The following is a 23,764-nucleotide window of genomic DNA, read 5'->3' on the forward strand; positions in this document are numbered from 1 at the left end:
CTGGCGAGCTACAATTTCTAGTTGCCAAAAGCCAGATGATGGCCACCATATGGAGGCAAGCATTTATTGTTTATTAAAAGTCCCAGGACAAATAGGTTACAGGAATTCTAGGCACAATTTCAAGGCCAAAAAAGATCTGAAGAAATGAATCAAAATCAACTAGGATTAATTATATTTATCATGCACTTTTATAGTCACCTGAACCACCTGCTGTGAAATTATATATATTCCAAAAGAAACTTCCAGAATTGTTCAAAACTAAGATGAACTCTCTAGAATAATTTATTAAAATAATTCAAAGTATCACTTATAAAGTTGTTGTTTAGTTGCTAAGTTGTGTCTGACTCTTTGTGACCCCATGGACTCCCCACCAGGCTTCTCTGTCCATGGGCTTTACCAGGCAAGAACACTGGAGGCGGCTGCCATTTCTCTCCTAATTGAAAAAGAAAAATACCTGATTTGTTGCTTGAATATTAGAAAGTTTGATGCCAAAATCTCAGCTTCTCTGTACACCGGTGCCGAATTAAACCTTGGAGACAGGTTTGGGTGAAGTAGAAAAGAACAGTTTTATTGCTTTCCTAGGCAAAGGGGGCCAACAGCAGGCTAATGCCCTCAAAACTGTGTGTCCCACCCTGTGGGTTAGTGAGTTTTACAGTAATTGTTCAAAGAGGGAGTGATCAGCTCATGGACATTCTTTTGATGGGTTGGTGGTGAGATAAATAGGAGTCAGCATCATCAACCTGCAGGTCCAGCTAGTCTGGCGTCGACATGATTGTGGGCAGCCTACCATCATTAATTGTTAACTTATCAGACCTGGAGAGGGTTTCAGTATCTGCAGAATAGCTCAAAGATACTGTTGTGGGTATCCGAAGATGAAGAAATGGGAACTTGCCCCAAGGCTGCTCTTGACTGTGTGTATTTCTCCCTGGTCTCGCATCGCCTCCCTTCCCTGGTTAACAACTGCTTGAATCTGCTCATTGGAACTCCGGGAAGGTCACGGAGGCTGAATGAAGCCTGTTTCCTGTAATCAAAGAAATGTGGGACACAGAAAGGCCTTGTGCCCAGGAGTCCCACAGGGCCCTGATTTAGCATCATAGTAAAAGGCATTGGAACTCAGCGGTCTGCTTGTTCTGCATCTGACATGTCAATGACTATCTCATTATCACAGAGTAAGGATCTATAGGTTATGTCCAGTACTCTTTGCACAATATACTATCAAGTAACTGCTCACAAGAAGTTTATGCCCTCTAAAAAGACAAAAATATAATTTTAGAAACAATAAAAAGATTTCCATAGTTTTCGATTTTTAAGTTTTAACCCTATGCTTTTTGTAGGTAGTGAGAGGCAGAATGGGTAATTACTACTTTTGTGTGTGTGTTTTTAATTACAATATTGTGATGGGTTTTGCCATACATGAGCATGAATTGGCATTAGGTATACATATGTCCCATCCCTCTTGAGGGCCCCCCCCCTGCCCCGCCACCTCCCTTCCCACCCCACCCCACCCCTCTAGCTTGTCACAGAACACTGGCTTTGGTTCCCTGCATCATACATCAAACTCCCACTGGCTATCTATTTTACATATGGTACTTTTAAACTTAGCCAAAAGGCTGAGAAATGGTAGGGCTAACTACTTACTATGCTTTTGCTGCTTGGAATTCAACTGATCTTAACTGAATTGAGGATGTCACCAGAAGACTGTCATGGAGCTAGAGAGTTCAGGATTTCAGTAAAGCGTCCCTTCCAAGAAGTAGTCGTCAATTCGCATATGGTCCATATAACTTCACAGAAGGAAGATGAACCAAACACATGCTTCTGTTGCTCTTTATCACATTAGTCGTATGTACGCTTAGCTGAGCTGGTCTTTCCAAGCCCCAAGAGGTCTTTGCCCTAACCGCACACTGCCCTCTAGTGGTCTCCTGCTGTGGTGCAGCGTGAGTGGAAAAAAAAATCCACTGTTCAAGATATCTGCGAGTTGTTAAGACCTATGTTCTCTCTCCTGGTCAAAGATTAAGGCATGCTAAACATGCAAACTTTTTTCATAAATGAGTAACAATTGAAGTAAAAGTTTAGATACCATTAAATAATTTGATTTAATAAACTGAAAGACAATTTACCTAATTTTAGGGTTACCTATTATGTCAAGCATGTAAAAAATGTCATGTTAAAATTGAAATATGAGTATACATAAGTTAATACCTATCCTGCCTTTTTATAGTAAATTTATTCATTTAATGTTTAATTTGGGGGACCACAGTAAAGATGGAAGAGAGGATGGACAGAATTAAAATATTTCACATGTCTAATTTGGCTTTGTTACATTTTAATCAAAAGTATTTTAAATTAAGTTCATTCTAATGAGCTATAGGAATGCTATTTGAAGCTTTAAGGACATAGTAAATTTTAAACCAAGGCTTTCTAATAGTATAGAGATAATAATTATGCCTGTACATAGCTGTAAAGCTGAGATAATAAGGTTTTCTGTTTAAAAGTTTTTCAGGAGAAACAAATGCATATCAGGAGAAATATGGATTTCTCCTGAAATGCATTTCAGGAGAAATAAATGCAAATACTTTTGGCAATGCAAAGATAGTTTTTAATTGTTATACATTTATTTTTATGAGCAACAGTGAGAATTGAGAAATCTTGATTTCATAGGTATCAACATTCATGATTATCTCTACATGAATTACAATGATCAGGCATATACATTTTTGTTAACCTTGACTAGTTAAAATGGATTAGAAATATGAACTGCAATGATTCCAAAAATCCTGGATTTTGTTCTTTCCATTTTTCTGGTGCCATGTAACATGTTCCTCTGTCCCAGGTATTTCCTGTAAGTTGTAGTGAAAACTGGAGCAGGGCTGTCCAAACAGAAACATAATATTAACCATAATTTTATTTGACTATTTACACAATTTTTTTTTACCATAGATACCCTTAAATTTTATAATAAGACATTTTAAAAGGGAAAAGAATTAGTTTTAATTCATTTTAAGGATATCATTTTAATATCTAATATATACAAATATTATTTCAGCATGTAGTCAGTATTAAATATTATTAAGGTATTTTACATGCTTTTTTATCATACTAAGTTTCTACCCTCAGGTGTGTATTTTACATTTAAAGCACATTTCCACTTGGCCTGGCCACATTCAGAATGCTTGATACCTCCATGGAGTCAGTATTGAGTAGGGATGTCACTAGGTTAAGGTTCAGTTTTTGGTAAAAAATATCCCCTAGGTGGTGATGTATACCTCCATCTGGAAGCACACGCCCCATGGCTTTTGGGTGACATCGGCAGTCAGTGACTATCACAGTCTGAATCTGATGATTGATTAAAGGTTGTAGAATGGTGGTAATGAAACTTTAAAATTCTCTCTTCATTTATTAGATGAGGGGCTTCCCTCGTGGCTCAGACAGTAAAGGATCTGCCTGCAGTTCAGGAGACCTGGGTTCAATCCCTGGCTTGGGACGATCCCCTGGAGAAGGAAAAGGCTACCCACTCCAGTATTCTTGCCTGGAGAATTCCATGGACAGAGGAGCCTGGAGGGCTACAGTCCATGGAGTTGCAAAGAATCTGACATGACTGAGTAACTAACACTTATTAGATGAAATACTTCTATAAAAAGAAACATCTCATCACCTACTTGGTTACTTGGAATAGTTTGTATAGAGAAAGACTATATGATCTTTCCCCTTTATTTTTTTTTTAACTGAAGTAATTTACAAAGTTGTTCATTTTTGTACAGAAAATGATTCAGTAATATGCACACACACAAATACACCTTCTTTTTCATATTCTTTTCTATTATGGTTTGTGACAGGATATTGAATATAATTCCCTGAGCTATACCCTAGGACCTTGCTGTTTATCCATCCTATATTTAATGGTGTGCATCTGCTAGCCCCTAACTTCCACCCCATTCACCCCCATCTCCCCTGATCTCTCCCCTTTCTTTGCTAGTTTGTAATTAATTTGGTTTCTCCACATTTTCAAGGATGGTCCATAGTATTTTATTTTCATGGTATCATTAGGAATACATGAACTTTAACACCCTTACTATCTTTCAACTTATGGCAGTTCTCATCACCAGCTGCTGGGAGCCTTTTTAACTTAATATCAGCATTCTAATATCAAAGCTGCCTTTGCTATTCGGGGATTATCTTGTACATTTCCTGCCAGAGCTGTAATCAGCTGTTTAGAAAATGGCATGTGGAGACTATGATCTCAGTATGCAGGATTTAGCCCTTGTTTCTAAGTCTTTCCAGAAGACAAAGCTAAAGATCATTTAGTTTAATAAAATAATGCATATCATAAAATACTACTTATTCAAATTCAGCAGTAGAGAATTTTATTTTTTGCTGTGTCTTTTCCTTATGTCAAATATTCATATTTTCAATGATACAATAATATACACATGGCATCAGAACAAATAATAAGAAATTATCAAGAAAATGACCAAAAAATGAGTTGACGCTCCTTTGCAGTTGTTTTTGTCCTTATGGTGAGTAACCTTCCACTTAGGACAACAGTCAAACGACTGTCTCAGTCATTTGAGAAACTGGAAGAGTCTGCCTGGTGTTGTTATGCCACCTGCTGGACAAAAGGTGCAACTGTCACATTTTGATGTAGAGATTGCTTTATATTAAATTAGTTTTAGAATTCTATAAATTCTTATTCTTATCCCCATGTACTATCTCCTTCCTCTACCTTTTGGTTACTATTTTATTTTTAAATGCTCTGATTTAGCCTTTCATTAATGCTAATATTTGTTTATGTATTCTACATGTTTCTATGTTATATATTTTATCCTCTTTATTAGGTAAGCGTTAGCATAATTTTCAGATTTTATGTCTGAAAAATTACATATACTATTCCAAGTGGGGAAAGTACACATATATAAAATATATATAATAATATATCAATATATTAACACAGACTGTTGAATTCTGTTTTAAGTAACCTGAAAACCCTTTCTAAAAATTCATGAATTAGAGCCATTTTACATTTATTAATAGGGTCTAAATGTTTGACCTATTAAAAAATGAGACATATTCAAAAAATTTAAGATTTTATTTGAGCAAAAATTGATTCAAAAAGATAGTGCCAAACTGGAAGCTGCTAGGAGCTCCACCGATAGAAGCTTGGGGAGAAAGTTACAGAGAAAAGGTGGAAGCAAATTAAAAAAAATAAGGATATTACCCACTGGCTGTAGCTTAAAGCCCAGCTGGCTCTTTGGGATGGGTTCTACTTAGGTACCAACTTTGTAACGTTGGAAGCATTCACAGGCTGAGGTTTTGCTTTGCTTACACAGGGCTCTGTGGCATCAGGGCATGAGTCTAATGGTTTCCCTGTTTAATAAACAGAATCCGTTTGTCATTCATTTTATGTATATTTGTACATACCCCTAATCTTACTGCTGGACTGGATGAAGCACAAGCTGGAATCAAGATTGTTGGGAGAAATATCAATAACCTCAGATATGCAGATGACACCACCCTTATGGCAGAAAGGGAAGAGAAACTAAAGAGCCTCTTGATGAAAGTAAATGAGGAGAGTGAAAAAGCTGGCTTAAAACTCATCATTCCAAAAACTAAGATAGTGGCATCCGGTCCCATCACTTCATGGCAAATAGATGTGGAAACAGTGGTTGACTTTATTTTTGGGGGCTCCAAAATCACTGCAGATGGTGACTGCAGACATGAAATTAAAAGACGCTTGCACCTTGGAAGGAAAGTTATGACCAACCTAGAGAGCATATTAAATACTGGGAAGACCCAGAGGGATTGGGTAGAGAGGGAGGGAGGTGGGAGGGGGGATGGGGATGGGGAATACATGTAAGTCCATGGCTGATTCATGTCAATGTATGACAAAACCCACTACAATATTGTAAAGTAATTAGCCTACAACTAATAAAAATAAATGGGGGAAAAAAAAGCAGACATTACTTTGCCAACAAAGGTCTGTCTAGTGAAAGCTTTGGTTTTTCCAGTAGTCATGTAAGGATGTGAGAGTTGGACTATAAAGAAAGCTGAGTGCTGAAGAATTGATGCTTTTGAACTGTGGTGTTGGAGAAGACTCTGAGAGTTGCTTGGACTGCAAGGAGATCCAACCAGTCCATCCTAAAGGAGATCAGTCCTGAATACTCATTGGAGGCACTGATGCTGAAGCTGAAACTTCAATACTTTGGCCACCTGATGTGAAAAACTGACTCATTTGAAAAGACCCTGATGCTGGGAAAGATTGAAGGCCAGGAGTTGGTGATGGACAGGGAAGCCTGGTGTGATGCAGCCCATCACACCTGACTGAGCCACTGAACTGACTGAATCTTACTGCTTTACATTCCTACTCCTTCACTGTGTGGTTTATACCCGTGCTGGTCCACGAACCAAGCCATGATGTGTGTACTGAAAGTGAAAGAAAACATTTATTTTTTTTTTTTTTTTTTCTTTTTTTTTTTTTTTTTTTTTTAAATATTATTTTATTAGTTGGAGGCCAATCACTTTACAACATTTCAGTGGGTTTTGTCATACATTGACATGAATCAGCCATAGAGTTACACGTATTCCCCATCCCGATCCCCCCTCCCACCTCCCTCCCCACCCGACTCCTCAGGGTCCTCCCAGTGCACCAGGCCCGAGCACCTGAAAGTGAAAGAAAACATTTAGAAATGCTTAGGCAACCTGCCATAAAGTCCAAGCATGTGATTTTATATTTTATAAAACAGCGGTTTGCCATTGTCTGGGGTCGGGGACACAAAAGACTGCTAGCCTGGTCTATAGCATTTGCTTGTTTTGTCGCTTTTGTATATCTTTTTGTATTTAGAAAGGTTTGTGTTTCTTTGTTCTGAGGCAGTTCTGTTAGTATCTTGATATGGAACTTAAACGAAGTATGATCTTACTAATATAAGTAATCTATATAAGTAATCATACTAATTAGTATGATCTTACTAATATATGTGTGTGTGATAGGCTTCCCCGGTGGTCAGACGTTAAAGAATCTGCCTGCCAATGCAGGAAGCTTGGATTCGATTTCTGGGTTGGGAAGATCCCCTGAAGAAGGGAATGCTTACCCACTCCAGGATTCTTGCTTGGAGAATCCCATGGACAGAGGAGTCTGGCGGGCTACAGTCCATGGGGTCTCAAAGTGGAGAAGTTCAAATAACTGACAGACTCACTGGAGTCCTAGTGGATGAAGAGTTTAAATAGCACCAAATATTCAGGATGAATTCTGAGGGACCCATAGAAATTCTAGGGGATTAGCTTAAGGTTCTATCAGAATTAGATAACTCTTATATGTAGTTCAAGTACATAGACCTGTTTTCCTTAAGCAAGACTTGTTGACTTCAGAAAAAGAAGCAGATTTCTATTTCTGCTTACATTTTCTATTTCAGATGCTGTTTCTTCCACTATTAAAGAAAGATCTTAGGACTTAAGGTAATTGAAACTCTGTTTTCCTCTTAAAAAAAATATTAATGCCATAATCTTTCTGTCTTGTTTGCTAAGTATGATGGATGGAGCAGGTAGGCTAATACTTAAGAGCTACGAAGGCTTTCTCTTCCACCTCGGTAACCCCCAATTCCCTTCGAGCCTTTTTAGCCTGTTCTTCACAGAAGGTTACATGAACATTCTCCAATCCTAACCTCGGCCAATGTTAGCGTTCTATGTTCTGAACTATACATCAATTAGATTATTAGGATATTCACTGATGCATACTGTGAAAATACCAATGAAAAGGAAAACCATGTAAGTCAGAAAAGGAAAATGTGAGTCACTAAAATGAAGGTGTTTCTGATTTATCAATTTTGGTTACACAGTACATAACAACCAGTATGTGAAAGATTTTCAGCTGTCACCATTTTCAGCGCTACATAAAATCACACAGAGATCAAGGTGGAAGTATTGGGGCACATTTTTTACAGTTAAAATGTTAGTGTTTGAGCTTGGTGATTTCTGACTGTGCATTAACCTTGCCTCAGGCATTTCTTTCTCTATTAGGGTTACTCAGAAGTCAAGCATTTACTCAATAGACTCTTTGGGTCCCTCGCTGCTCCAGGCAATTGTGTGTCTGTGTACTGTTGGGTGGAGGGTGCTGGACTAGGGAGGCGTAGTGGGAAGCAGGCAGTTGGATTTGAAATAAACATTAGACATTCCCTATAACCTTAACCCTCCCCTACTTTATCTGTGGTTCACAAGCGCCATTCTTCCCACCTTGCTTCCCCATCGTGACTTATTGTTCTTAGCCTCTTTGCCATTTGACCACGATTTCTCTGGAGCAGATAACCAGACCCTCTAGCAGCACCCAGTGAATCTCAGAGTACATTTAGCCTGTTAGAAGCATCATGCATATTTCAGTGCCCTGGTCAAATACAAATGAAACAACAGGGAGTGATGGAAACTTAGGAGCCTCACCACTTCCTTCTGTACACTGGCTTGTCAAACATCTGAACCTCTGTCGTCATGTCTGTTTACTGAAACCTAGTAAGTCTAAAACTGGATTCATGTTTTTTCCCTGACCGTTCATTTTTCTGAATTTCCCTATGGTGTTTTAGTGATACTGTATTCCATAGCCCCTGCCAGGTTTTCCTGGTTCCTGCCCCCCCCCATATATTTACTTGATTCAGTTATTTATTCAACAAATACCTACCTGGTTCTTATTCTGTTAGTTGAGATACTGGGCACTCTGGGTGGGGCAGTGAACACTGGTGTGTCCTCAGGACTTTGATAGAGTGGACTAATGTTTGCACACCCTCTTCCTTCTGTCTACTCCTCCATCACCATCGGTGTATTTTTGTGTCTCGCTTCTTCCTTGTCATCCCTGCTTAGCCACCTGGACAGGGACCCCCGCCCCCCCACCATCACTCCTGATCCACAGCAACCCACTGTTCACTGTCGTCTCTGAAACTGAGAGCATCCAGAATCCAGTTCCTAATATCTGACTTGTTCCAGCGGTTCTCAACCCTAGTCATGCATCAAGTTCTGTTGGTAATTTTACTTGGTCATTTGTTTTCAACACGGATGTCCAGGAACCACCTGGAAAAAGGTGTCAGTGAAGTTCCCCATGGAAGAGATGTGGAAAAGACTTAATCTCTTTTTGTCACCTACCTAAACCTCCACCTTGTGCAGGTAAACATCTAAAATCACCATTCTTCAAAAATGTCACACCCATCCCTCCCTGCCTCTGGGTCCTCATTCCACTCTGCAGCTAGTGTTTCTCTTCTTATCAAAGCCCTAATGGCAAATGCCATGCTGGATTCACCTTTGACTTTCCCAAGGATTAAGAATTGGTCACTGAATGGGCAGAATATGCCATCCTAAAATATGCTTCTTTGGCATAAGGGTAATTTTGAGCTAAAGGAGCTTGAAATACAGCAAACACAGGAGAGACTTTCTCTGAATTCTCCGAAAGAGAGATCCTCCTAAAGGAACTGAACTTTCATCCATCACTTTCTGGGAATTTCACCAACCAGGTAAGACTGACTCTTACCATACAAGAGAACATTGGAAGTCCTTATCACAGCCAGACAAGCTCTGTCATGACCTTCATGCCTTCTATCTGCTCTTCCAAAGGCCCATCATCATTCTTAAAAATCATTTACTCTCCTCTAAAGGGCCTACATTCTCCCTCCATGTCACCTATTAAGATGGCATATGAATTCTCAAATCTCTTTTGGGTATTCACATTTTTTTTCTTTGCCCCCATGGATGTAAATTTAAAATTACTGCATTTATATACTTTTCCTCATTAGTCTGTGTTGTTAGTTTCTTTCATAGACCCTACTATTGAACCTAGAACAGTAGAGGGACAAATGCATGACCCAGTGTCCATCCCACTCACTCCCCAAAATTTAAGTCTTCATACTTCAGGTGTTAATTTTCTTTCTAATTTTTATAGTTTATTAGCAATGTTGTATTAGTTTTAGGTGTACAGCAAAGTGATTCAGTTATACATGTATCTGTGCTTTTTCAAATTCTTTTCTCATTTAGAATATTACAAAATATTGAGTAGAGTTTCCTGTGTTATGAGGTAGGTGCTTGTTGGCTATCTAATTTATCTCCCTTCACCTTTCCTCTTTGGTAACCATAAGTTACTACAGGGTAACTGGACAGCTAAACCTAAAGTACACAAGCAGATAATGGATAAAGGTAGCATGGTTCATATATACAAGGAAATACTAGTCATTAAAAAGAATGAAATAATGCCATTTGCAGCAAAATGGATGGACCTGGAGAGTATTATACTGAGTGAAATAAGTCAGACCAAGATAAATATCATGTGATATCACTTATATGTGGAATCTAGTAAAATGATACAAGTGAACTTATTTATGAAACAGACTCACAGGCTTAGAAAACAAGCTGATTAAGACTTGTTTTGTGGCCTAATACATGATCTACCCTTAAGAATGTTCCATGTGCACTTGAAAACTGTATTCTGTTGCTTTTTTTTAGATGGTATGTTCTATATGTGTCTGTTAAGTTCACTGATGGTCTTAACACCAGACTTAACTAATTTCATTTAAGGCTCATATTTCCGTACCGATTCTGTCTGGGTGATCTATCCATTGATTAACATCCCTACTCTGATCATGAAGTGAAAGCGAAACTCACTCAGCTGTGTCTGACTCTCTGTGACTCCATGGACCATACAATCCATTGAATTCTCTAGGCCAGAACACTGGAGTGGATTGCCATTTCCTTCTTCAGGGGATCTTCCCAGGGACTGAACCCTGGTCTCCTGCATATTGCTGTCTTTTTCTCCCTTTATGTCTGTTAATATTTGGTGCATAAATATTTACAAGTGTTATATTCTCTGGGTAGATTGACCCCTTTTTAATGTCCTTCTTTGTTTTTGTACAGTCTTAGTCTTAGAGTCAGTTTTCTCTATGATTAAAGTACAGCTACTCCAGTTTTCTTTTGGAAAAACAATCCATGCAAATGAAAACCATCTCTTCATGTGTGTTCTATATGTGCTCTTACATCTGAATGGAGTCTCTTTTACATAGCATATAGATGTATCTTGGTTTTTTTTAAATCCACTCAGTCTCTTGATTGGAGTATTTAGTCCATTTAAAGTAATTATTGATAGCTATTTACTTATTGCCATTGAGATTTTTTTCTGGTTTTCTGTAATCCCTTTGTTCCTTGTCTTGCTCTTTTCTTTTATGATTTGGTGATTGTAGTGGTATGCATAGATGCCTTTAGATTTTTGCTTGGTGTTTACCACAAGACTTACATAAAACACCTTCTAACAGTCTATTTTAAGTTGTTGACAACTTAAGTTTGAATGCATTCTAAAGCTTTATGTTTTTGCTTTGCTCCTCCATTTTTTGGTGTTTCTGATGTCACCATATAATCTTGTGTATCCATAGACTATTGTAATTACAGTTATTTTTATCTCTTCTGGCTTTCCCTGGTGGTTCAGATGGTAAGAATCTGCCGGCAATGCAAGAGACCCAGGTTTGAGCCCTGGGTTGGGAAGAACCCCTGGAGAAGGGAATGGCTATTTACTCCAGTGTTCTTACCTGGAGAATCCCATGGACAGAGGAGCCTGACGGGCTGCAGTCCATGGGGTCGCAAAGAGTCAGACACAACTGAGCGATTAAGTACTTACCATTTCTGCCTTTTAACCTTCATATTAGATTTATAAATTGTTAACCCATCACATTTACATCATTAGATTATACTAAATTTTACTGTTTACCTTTACCAGTGAAATTTATATTGCTATGTTTTCTTATTATGAATTATAACCCTATAATTAGAAGTTATTTCCACATTCTTTGTTCTTATCTTTAAATCCAAGCAGCAAAGACTCTATGCAGAAAGATGGAGAGCTTTTCATCATGCTACAAGCTTTTTAAGAGTCAAGCTTTTCAAGAACAGTTACAGCTATTGGATAAAAACAGCTTCTGAAGACTTATCACCTCTGTCCAAAAAAGAAAATGCTGGGCATGAAAAATGATTTTCAAAATTTTACAGAACAATGCAGAAGGTGTTTTATTCTCGTGTTGTGAAAGGTAGACAAACCAAAACCAATTATAGGGAAAAATAATGATCTCTATTTCTATACAATTACCATAGCTTTTTATTCAAGTAGCACAAGTGCTCAGCATGCTGCTCTGGGGGGTTATATTTAACTTTTCTGACTTTTGAACCAGTGCGTGAAAGGGAAATATGGTTATTCAAAGGCAGAAGTAGAAGAACAATACTGATGAAGGCTTGGGATAGGAGATAGGAAGGGAGTGATAGTGGCCAATTTTCTTTTGACTTTTGCTCCAAACTCCTTCTGACTTCTGCTCCTTTCCCTGAATAAGTAGATGCAGTTGACAGGGGTTTTGCTTTACTGTCTGGCATTAATAATCCTCTGTGAACAGTATTAACCAAACATTCATCGGGATCCATCATTATTTCTGTGTTTCAGCTGATGCTGGGACATCCACCATGTCAGCACCAAATATTTGCCTAGTCATTACATATTCACTCATTTGACAAATTAATGAAAAAATTGTAGAAGAGATAATCACTTGCCCATGGCACAATGGGGTTCTCTCTTCCCTTTGTGACATTTTCCCATTATTCTTCTTACTCTGGTGGAAATGTTTAATTACCAAGTCGTGTCTGGCTCTTTTGTGACCCTACAGGCTGTAGCCCACTAGGCTCCTCTGTCCATGGAATTTCCCAGGCAAGAATACTGGAGTGGGTTGCCATTCCTTTTCCAGGGGATCTTCCTGACCCAGGGATGGAACCCACATATCCTGCATTGCAGGCAGATTCTTTACCACTGAGCCACCAGGAAAGTCTCTTTCGCAAATAGAAAATGTTAACTTAGCATAATAACCATGAAAGTTATGGTATAGGTGTGGTTAAAGACTGACTGTCTCTCTTGGTGGGAAAGTAAACTGGCTCAGCCATTAGGGAAAACAGTACAGTGGTCCCTTGAATAATTAAAAATGGAACTATTACATGATCTAACAACCCAGCTTCTGGGTATACATCTGAAGGAAATGACATCATCTCGTGAAGCAGTTCCTGCACCTCCCCCATGTACACTGCAGCATTATTTACAGTAGCCAAGACATAGAGGCAACCTAAGTGTCTGTAAACAGATGAATGGATAAAGACAATGTGGTATAAATGTATATACATAATGGAATATCATTCAGCCATAAAAAAGGAAACTCCACCTTTTGTAACAACATGGATGGACCTTGAGAACATTATGCTAGGTGAATTAAGTGAGATTATGTAGTATTGGACACTCAGTTGTGTCCAATACTATATAACACTTTTTCTTTGACTTTGTGTAGAATCTTAAAAAAGAAAAGTTGAACTCATAGAAACAGAGATTGAATGGTGGTTGCCAGGGGTGGGAAACTGGGAGATGTTGGTCAAAGAGAATAAATTTTTACTTATAAAATGAGTAAGTTCTGGTGATGTAAAGTACAGCATGGTGACGAGAGGTAATAATACTGTATTATATACTCAACAGTGGTCAAAAGAGTAAATCTTAAATGTTCTAACCACCCACACAGTAACTATGTGAGGTGATGTACATGTTAATTAATCCTTATCATTTTACAATATATACATGTATCAAATCATGATGCTGTACACCTTCAACCTATTAACTATATCTCAGTACAGCAGGAGGGGTGGGAATGACACTACCCATCCCTACTCTTCCAGGAACAGGAACCATTGGGTGAATGAGTCCCTTCACCAGGTCACAAGAGGTAGCAGTGGGATAGGCTGGGTTATGGGGAAAGAACAGGGCAGTGGAAAAGAAGAGAAGCATGCCAGGAGACAAAAGGATTTGGGGGCTGCCATATCTGACTGTCTCAAAGACTAAAGATGTAGAAAAGGCAAAAAACGATTTGCCCCACATCCCAGAATTTGAGTGTATTTGTAATCAACACGGAGCTGTGTAGTAGAATGGTTAGTACCCTGTGTTGTGTACTCAACAAAAAGTAGGACTGTGCTGTTTTTCATAACAAGCTCTACCTGCAGGCCCTTCCAGACATTACAGGACACACTGCAGTGTCACATATTATTTCTCCAATTTTTTCACTGAGACAAAAATTTGTAACCACCTGAGCATATACACAGCTACATGGAAATCACAATAAATTTAAGAATCATTAGGGCACTTTTGTTAGGGAGGGAGGCTTCCCTGGTGGCTCAGATGGTAAAGCGTCTGCCTGCAGTGTGGAGGACCAGGGTTCAATCCCTGGGTCGGGAAGATCCCCTGGAGAAGGAAATGGCAACCCTCTCCAGTATTCTTGCCTGGAAAATTCCATGGACAGAGAAGCCTGGTGGGCTACAGTCCATGGGGTTGCAAAGAGTCGGACACGACTCTTAATTACCAAAAGTTAAATCCTGCTAGATGGTATTAGGTTTGATTGTCTATAGTGGAAAACCCTATGTTTGTATTTGGCTCTTTGGTAGTCCAGACCCAGATACTTACTATCTTAATGCTCTTCCTTTCTAGAACTACTCTCCAAATTGAAGGTCACCTCTTGTTCCAAGACAGCTGCTAGGGTGCCAGCCATCACACACAGGGTCAGAAGGAGGGAGTCTAAAGGGATAAATCTTCCAGGTGAGTCAGTTCTTTATGATGCGTCACTACTGCTACTATAAGCAGTAGTCCATACTACCTTTTCCCTACCATCTCATTAGCCAGAACTGATTTACATGATCACATATTGGTCCACTGCAAGCTGGGAAATGTGGTCTTTCAGCCACTCACATTGCTATTTCAAATAAAACTGGGGTTCTGATACTATGAGAAAGCTATGTGTGTCCTAAGAGTTAAAGGTGGTTGTTACTCAGTCGTGTCCAACTCTTTGCGACCTCATGGACTGCAGTATACCAGGGCTTCCCTGTCCTTCACCATTTCTTGGACTTTGCTCAAACTCATGTCCATTGAGTTGGTGATGCCATCCAACCATCTCGTCCTCTGTTGTCCCCTTCCCCTCTTGCCCTCAATCTTTCCCAGCATCAGGGTCTCAGCATCAACCATTTTAGTGTATGAATGATATGTTTACTTTGAGTATGTACAATTATAGAAAACTGGCTGTTAGGAAAGACAAAAAAGAAATTGCTCTTTCCTTTCTCAGTGCAAGTGTGTTCACATGCTGCTAAGCAGAGTTTCCTTATAAGAAAACTGCTAACTTTGAAGGAACTAAAAGAACCGGAATCATACAACTGTGTAGACTTTACAAGAATGGAAGGGGGGCTGGTGCTAGTTCAAGGTTCATACTTTCTAGTCTCCTTATTCTTATTAATTAGTCCGAACAGCTACTGCTCACCTATTACATCTTAGGTTCTCTGTTCGTCATAAAGATGAAAAAATCTTTACCACTAGATGGAGAACGTTGGGAGGATAAAGATGCTCGGTGAGCAAAGCCTTCAAAGAAGAGGCAATGCAGGGGAAAAGGCAGTTCAGTTCTAGATTATCCAGGCTGGGCAGGTTATATATTCCAGACAGGAAACAGCCTGCAAATAGTTTGAGATAGACTGCAGAAGGTGATGGTGGAGAGGTTGCTAATGATGTAACTTTCTGGACCTAACAGAGGCTATGAGACACAACATCCCCAGAGCTGTAACATCTATGTCTACCTCGGTTTCCTACCCTGGCACCTCATTAGCACACCCCACACGAACTGCTGCTGGTACCTGCCAATATTTCACTGGTCTCCCCTCTCTCTAACCTCTCCCCCTGCTTCCATCAGGCTTTCCCCTTTCACCTGGGCAGTTCCTTAAGTGTCAGCCTTTACCCCTGGTCCATCTCGCCCGCCCCTTAGATCTCCTCCACCTGCCAAAGGAGTAGAGTTTTGGAAGTAGGCATCTGCTGATTATACTGTCAGCCTCCAAGGTCACTGTGCCAGTCTCCCCTCTGCCATGGCCAAAGACAAGCAAGACCCTGGTCACCGTTTACTGAGGACTGGGCTTGGGAATGACACATCACTTCTCAGGTTTCAGGGGGCATAACTCCTGCTTTCGACCACACCAAACTGCAGGGGAGGGTGGAGATGCAATCTGGCTGTGGCACAGAAAGAAGAGAAAGCCAATTTTATTGAAGAGTCTGCTGTGGAGTTCCTGGTCATCTATCTTGTTAAGTAGTCTTCCCAAGTAGCACTAGTGGTAAAAAACCAATGTGCCAGTGCAGGAGACATAAAAGACATGAGTTCGATCCCTGGGTCAGGAAGATCCCTTGGAGGAGGAAATGGCAACCCACTCCAGTATTCTTGCCTGGAGAATGCCCATGGACAGAGGGGCCTGGTGGGCTACAGTCCATGGAGTCGCAAAGAGTCGGAAACAACTAAAGTGACTAAGCATGCATGCATCTTGGTAAAAAAAACTGCTCCGGTTTCATGATTGCAATAGCTTCTCAATATTCTGTATTAGTAATTTAAAATTCTAATTTCTAAAAGTTGTTTTTATTTAATTTAAAAAAGTGCTTTCTTTAAATTCTTTTACCACCAGAATCCTTTATTTGGAAGGTCCTTCATTTTAGCTTGTCTCTGGTGTTGCTTTTCCTTAACTAACTATTGCTAACACTTGCTTTCTGTGTATCAGGTACTACTGACATAGAGGTAAGCCTTTACCTATAGCAGTCATATTTACAACACTTGTCAAGGTGGGGGCCTGTTATTTCCCCATCATGCAAATGAGGAAACCAGCACAGAGCGTTACTTGCCCAACATCGCATACCTGCTGAGCTCGCTGGACCCATAATCTGACCCTAAATTCGTATGGTATATACTGCTTTTCAAATGAGTAGTACATTTTGGTTATCTGTTCATGGTTAAAACTGAAGCATTAAGTTGGGTAGCTGACAGACTTGTTTGCTTTTAGCAAAACAAATGACAGTGTTCATTTCTAGCACGTTCGCCTCAAACCTCTGACATTGCTCCCTCTCCCTGGGCAGCTTCCCCCAACTTCATGGAGAAACGGAAGCCACTGCATATTTCCAGCCCATTTCTATAGGATGCTTCTAATCATCGTAAAGTTAAGGAATACTAAATTCCTTAAGAAGTGCTCAATTTTCGTGGCTTTACTTACTGGTGAGCATTAAATATTGAAACTTAAATTGAACATATCTTGTCATAGCTATTGCCTGAGTAACCTAGTCTGAATTAAACACCATAAAAAACTATTTAATGGCCAAAGTTACAAACAATACATTTCTATAGTCCTGAACTGGCAAGATGAATTTAGAGGTTAATAAAACAACATATATTTCTTTATTCCTAAACTAAAATGATGATTTTTAAATCTACGAAAGACTCTGTATACATGTCTATGTATGGTGACAGTTTTGGGGACAAGTTTATTCTGGGAGATACTCATTTTATGGACAATTCCCACCCTTCTGTCCTTGACAGCAAATAGCAAAAAGAAAAATGTTGGTCAGTCATGTCCAAGTCTTTTGTGACTGCATTGACTGTAGCCTGCCAGGCTCTTCTGTCCATGGAATTCTCCAGGGGATCTTCCCGACCCAGGGATAGAACCTGGGTCTCCTGCATTGCAGATTCTTTACCGTTGGAGCCACCATAACAAAAGTAGAAATTAATTACTATATGCTCATGAAAATAAGCCTAATCTGGACAGGACCCAATTCAACACCGGGTCCTCATTTTCTGGCACAGAGAAGACCCTCAAGAAGCATCATCTGATGGGCTCTGCAGAGGTTCTCCCTTACCCTTCCCTGCCAGGCAGGTGTCCGAGCCAGCCCGGTGAGGCCCTCAGTTCTCCCAAGATAGCAGTGACCTGCGGTGGCTTTGATCATCAGAGCACGTGGCCCTGCTTTAATCAGCAGCACAGAACGCTGGCCCTTGCCAGAGAAGTGGGCCTTTGAACTGTGCGCTGCTCACCTTTTATTGAAAACCCTTGACAGAAACATTGAAGAGGGTTTAAAGGACATGAGATCAATGCATTCCTGACTGTGACCCTTTCATGGATTGAAAGCTCTGAAGTCTCTACCTAGAAAAACATACTTAGAGAAACACACATCAGATGGTGTGTTGCATGGGGGCTTGAGTACTCTAAAACACATATTGACCCCAGAGAATCCCGTTCATAAAGACAAAGAATCTCCCACTTTTGCCAGTTCTAAGCCATCGGTAGCGCCAGCCAAGAGCACTGTTTTGAATGAAGGTGAACCCCATCTTGCCTTTGCACAAAAGAGCCGTATGACCTGGTTCCTACTGTGTGTGGGGAAGCAAAGTGCCACCCAGGGGCTGGGCTGTGTTTCTGACATCCTTGTTCTGGTGATTAAGGTGGACAGATTCCCTACAAGCTAATACACAGTGTTCTCTTTTGATTTAGCTTTTAACACATTACTGACCAGGGGATTTTTGCAGAAACTAATGCCTATGGCCAGTGATTTGTTATGTAAGTGAATGCTGAAACACTCCAGTCAATAACATTGCAATAAAGACATCATTATGTCTCCAGTCAGTAAGTTGTTAAGAATGATAGCTGTCGGGAGCCATTATGGGAGGTCCCGCCTGTGACGAGGTCATGAAGAAAATACCGGGCAGGCAAGGCCATCCGGGACCCCATCCATGACGAGGTCACGAGGAAAAAAACCGTCTAGGATAAGGCACCCTCCAGGTTGGCCTCGGCCTCTACCCCACCCCGTATCCTCCCCCTTTTTCTGCTGTTGTTCTTGTTCGCCCTGCTGCGAATTCTTGTGTTGCCTGCCGAGAGCTCTCCTGCTCCTCTTTCACTGAATGAGGACCAACTTAAAACCCTAATTAATAAATCTCCTGGACACTGGTACCCTATGAAGGGGCCAGGGATGAAGGAAATGCTTCAATTCAATCCCTTTTGCTGGCATTCTGGCTTGTTTGATAAATATGTGCTCTCATTGCACAAAATGCTCATGATTGTTCTAAACATCCTAAGTACAGTACGCTAACAAAAGAAACTATTAAGCATAGGCCCCTTTGCGGGGTGAGAAAAGCCCCACAAATGTTATAGCCACATATACACCCAATAAAAAATAGTTTAGATAGAGATTAGCTGGTGACTTCTTGCAGGTAATTAACTTTTGGACTAAGAGCCTGTTTTGTGCCATATCTGCTGTTTTTGCAATCCTTTGCATTTCTGTTCTGTGAAAATGTAATCCTATCTAGTTCCCTTGGAGATGACACCCAATAGAAAGAAAATAGATTAACCACAAAAAAGACAGGGTCGGCTACTGAAGTTGCTTAAAGTTGCACCAGGTGCAAACCATAAATTGTCAACAGGCATGAAAGCCAAAAGATATTATACATAGAGATTAACCATTAAAAAGGCCCTAATAGGCACAGAGCCCTTTAGGGGGTGAGGAAGCCCTATTAGAAAATACAAAAAAATTGTTTTAAAAGTGGTTATTAGATCAATGTTTGATTGATGTTAATGTGCTGAGGTTGTGCAGTGGAAACTATTGTTAATATAGTTAAAGATATAGTAAAATAAGAGTTTAGCCCTAGTGTAAAAACAATAAGATAATTGCTAATTTTAACCAAGAGCGCTAAACAGGGGCTGCCTCACCAGAGCCGCAGAGTCTTTGTGTGTTAAACTTTTTGCAGAAATTCTCAGCTAAATTTATCTAAAAAGACTGACTTTTGTGTTAACAGGATTGTATTTCTATTATGTTACAACTTGCTGTACCATGAGACTGCCACTTTTCTGTTTTCTGCTAACCTTAAGGCCAGAAGATAATGTACAAAAAATCTATGGGAAAAGACTCTCATAAACAAAAATATACAGATCACACCTGGTTTCGTGATGGACAAGCTGATGTAATGTTAAAAACTAAGTCTGTGTGCTTATCTGCCCCTTAGAAATGTACCAACTTAGGGTATAAAGGCTACAGTGAAAATAAAGCAACTGCCAGACTCTGCCGCACACTCCTGGTCTGGTCTGGTCTGTCTGTCTGTCTGTCTCTCTCTCTCCCTCGCAGACTTGGCCCTATCAAGGCCGGTCCTACGTGTCTCTCTCTCACCGACGCCGTTCATCCTGAGGGTTCCCCTGGATCCTGCTGGGGCTGGACCCCGGCAGTTAGCTTTAATGTAAGTATTCAGGATCTTACATTCAGCCTACATTGACACTAATTTTTATTTATTGATCCACTGATAACTATCCTTATATGGCCACTCCAAACAAAGCAGGATATATAGAAACGAACAATAATATTTCACATGTCAGTACTTTAAGTCCTCCATGGAACACAAACTCCCCTCATTTGGCCTCAGACAATTCATTAAATTTACAACTTTAGGATTGAAGAGTATCACTTCAATACTCTTTAAAACATACTCTTCTATCCTAAAGCTGAAATACATACTCTTCACAGAACTACATGTCTCTGGCCACCATCATGAAGGATGCCTCCAATGTCACACCCATTTTGTCAGCATGTCCTCTCACACCCACGAGGCTCTATTATTAAAATGCATTTTAAAGCACATTTGTTTTGAAATGTGAAAAAAAAATGCTTACTGGACTTGGGAAATGATTTCTCCAGCTCTGGGTCCAATGCTAAGTCTGAGAGACCAGAGGGGGCTGTTTCTACCTGCAGAATTAGCACAGCAGGGAAGAGGCAGGGGGAGCTGGGTCCAGACCTGGTTCAGCCTGATACCATTTGTGTCTTCTCCAGAAGACACATATAGCCTGTATGTAAGGTTCAGCTTTCTTTACATAAAATAGGGATAAAGATAGCATCCAACTCAAACTCACAGTGCAGATTAAATGCCATATCTTACATAAAGGACATAACAGAATAGACATTATCTCAGTTGTATCTAACTCTTTGTGACCCCGTGGACTGTAGCCCGCCAGGCTCCTCTGTCCATGGGACTGCCCAGGCAAGAATACTGGAGTGGGCTGCCATCTCCTTCTCCAGGGGATCTTTCCAACCCAGGGGTTGAAACTACGTCTGTTTCATCTCCTGCATTGGCAGGTGCATTCTTACCACTAGTCCCACCTGGGAAGCCCATATTATACTAAATACTAAATAAACATTCCCTCCCTTCACCAGCCCCTCATTCCTCCAACAATATTTACAAGTGACACAGAGGAAGGTGATGACATTCAGTCTTATGTGCACCAAAAATCACATTTCAGTAGTCAAAAGGGACCATATATCTTGTATATATACAGTGGAACAGAATTCAGCCACAAAAATGAATAATGCCATTTGCAGCAACATGGATGAACCCAGGGCTTTTCATACTAAGTGAAATAAGTCAGAGAAAGACAAATAGCATATGATGTCACTCATATGTGGAATCTACAATATAACACAAGTGAACTGATCTATGAAACAGACTCACAGGCATAGAGAGCAGACTTGTAGTTGGCAAGGTGGAGCGGGGGTGGGGGAGGAAAAGATTGAGAGCCTGAGATGAGCAGATGCAACCTGCTGCTGCTGCTAGGTCGCTTCAGTCGTGTCCGACTCTGTGCGACCCCACAGACGGCAGGCCCCCAAGCTCCCCCGTCCCTGGGATTGTCCAGGCAAGAGTACTGGAGTGGGGTGCCATTGCCTTCTCTGAGATGAACCTATTACATATAAAATGGATAAACAACAAGGTCCTACTGTATAGCACAAGGAATTATATTTAATATCCTGTGATAAACCATAATGGAAAAGAACATGAACATGAAAAAACATATATTTATAACTGAATTACTTTGCTGTACAGCACATTGCAAAATTAACACACTGTAAAGTAATTATTCTTCGATAAAATAAAATTTATTTAAAAAGCAACCATATAATCTAAGCAAATAAGTAAGCCACATGATCTGAGAATAGAACAGAATAATTAAAAGAAGGTCTGTGTGTGCAGAAACTCTGCAGATGTGCTCCATAAAATTGCTGCCTCCTTTCCTAGCTCCTCCCTCCCTGCCCCTCATGGGTGGTGGAATAAAGAAAGTGGACAAATATAGGAACTCAGGGTAGGGACAGTGGCTGTTCTGTTCCCTGATGTGTCCCGAGTGTGAAGGTCAGGGTCCTCTTAGATGGATTTGGTGCTTCATAAGTATATGATAAAGAGAACCGAATTGCGAGAAAGAAAACAGGAACATTGTAGGACTTGATATTCTGTTTTCCTTTAAGCTCAGGGATGAAAATAACGACTCTAACAGAAAACAGAAGAAAGTCTTTCCACCACAGAAAAGGTGTGTGTCTTGTTCATGTTCCTCAAGTACGTGCAGAAAACACTGTGAGCTGGCTCAGGAGCACCAGGGTAACAGGTGATGAATCCAGTGAACAGGGGCTCTGCTAACATGGTGCTTCTTCCATGATGAGGCCCCTGCTCTCTTCTGATGTGCCCTGAATTTAAGGAAAAGGTGCAAAGGCTGAGGCCTGATCCTATAAATTTTTATTTTATAATGTAATAATGTAGTATGTATACTTACTGTAATTTAAAAATTTTTATTGAAGTATAGTTGATTTAGTATATCATGTACGTTTCACAAAAGACCAAAATAGTCAAAGGCTTGAGAAAGAAAAATGGAGCTGGAGGAATCAGGCTTCCTGACTTCAGACTCTACTACCATCTACAGTCATCAAGACCGTATGGAACTGACAGAACAACAATGGAAGTATAACTCAATGGAATAGGATAGAAAGCCTAGAAAGAAATCCATTCACCTACGGTCAATTAATCTATCACAAATGAGGCAAGAATATATAATGGAGAAAAGACAGACTTTTCAATAAGTCATGCTGGGAAAACTGGACAGTTACATGTACAAGGAAAAAATTAGAACACTTCCTAACACCATACACAAATATAAACTCAATGGACTAAAGGCCTAAATGTAAGAATGGGTACTAGAAAGCTTATAGAGGAAAACATAGGAAGAACATTCTTTGGCATTAAAAGCAGTAATATCTTTTGGATTTGTCTTGTAGAGCAATGGAAATTAAAACAAAAATCAATAAATGAGACCAAAGTTCACTAGTTCTTACTGTTTGCTCTCATTGTTCTGATGGACAGAACAATCTATGAAGTCTGCTTGAAGCATAATGTGCTACACAGAAATTAGGTCAATAGGAGTCAACTGAGAACATTCTCCCAGATGAGTTAATGATACAGTTGGCTTTTAAAAACAGACTAACACCAAGAACCAGTCTTATCACTCCCTTTAAGCATAATCTGGACACTGAGCATCCCTCACTTGACACCAGTTATATTGCAAAGTTTAGAGGGAAAATCTCAGAATATCTTTTTTTGATGGTTATTATCTGATAAGCAACAGCCATCTGAGCTTCCCAGGTGGCGCTAGGGGTAAAGAACCTACCTGCCAATGCAAGAGACTTAAAGAGACTGGGTTCAACCCCTGGGTCAGGAAGATCCCCTGGAAGAGGGGATGGATGGCAGCCCACTCCAGTATTCTTGCCTGGAGAATCCCATGGACAGAGGAGCCTGGCAGGCTACAGTCCATGGGGTGGCAAAGAGTCAGACATGACTGAAGCAACTTAGCATGCATGAATTTTGGTACCAAAATTAGAGTGCTGCTCTGACTATGAACAGAGATGATGGAAACAATAGAGGGAACTGTGAAGAATGGTGGAGACAGGGCATGTTCCAGGGTTTATGGGTTAGCTTGGGTTCCCTGAAGACAGACCCTGAGATGGATCATTGAGCAATGGGCCTTGGATATGGGCTGCCCAGGGTGTGGGGAAGCATAACCTTGAGTGGGGCAGCTCCATTTAACCAAAGACAATGCCCAGAAAGGATGCAGTTGAGAG

At 40.2% G+C, this 23,764-nt stretch overlaps 1 long non-coding RNA gene across 2 annotated transcripts in view; it reads right to left on the bottom strand.

Moving 5' to 3' along the window:
- Positions 1-2,628: 2,628 nt before the first annotated feature.
- The window catches only part of LOC136167649 (uncharacterized), a 353,367-nt gene continuing 332,231 nt past the window's right edge, over positions 2,629-23,764 (bottom strand). For both annotated transcript variants that reach the window (XR_010663101.1, XR_010663100.1), the window contains one exon: positions 2,629-2,867. This is a non-coding gene — a long non-coding RNA (uncharacterized lncRNA). The remainder of the gene's footprint in view (positions 2,868-23,764) is intronic.

Source organism: Muntiacus reevesi, chromosome 4, assembly GCF_963930625.1.
Source record: "Muntiacus reevesi chromosome 4, mMunRee1.1, whole genome shotgun sequence".
NCBI classification, from domain to species: domain Eukaryota; kingdom Metazoa; phylum Chordata; class Mammalia; order Artiodactyla; family Cervidae; genus Muntiacus; species Muntiacus reevesi.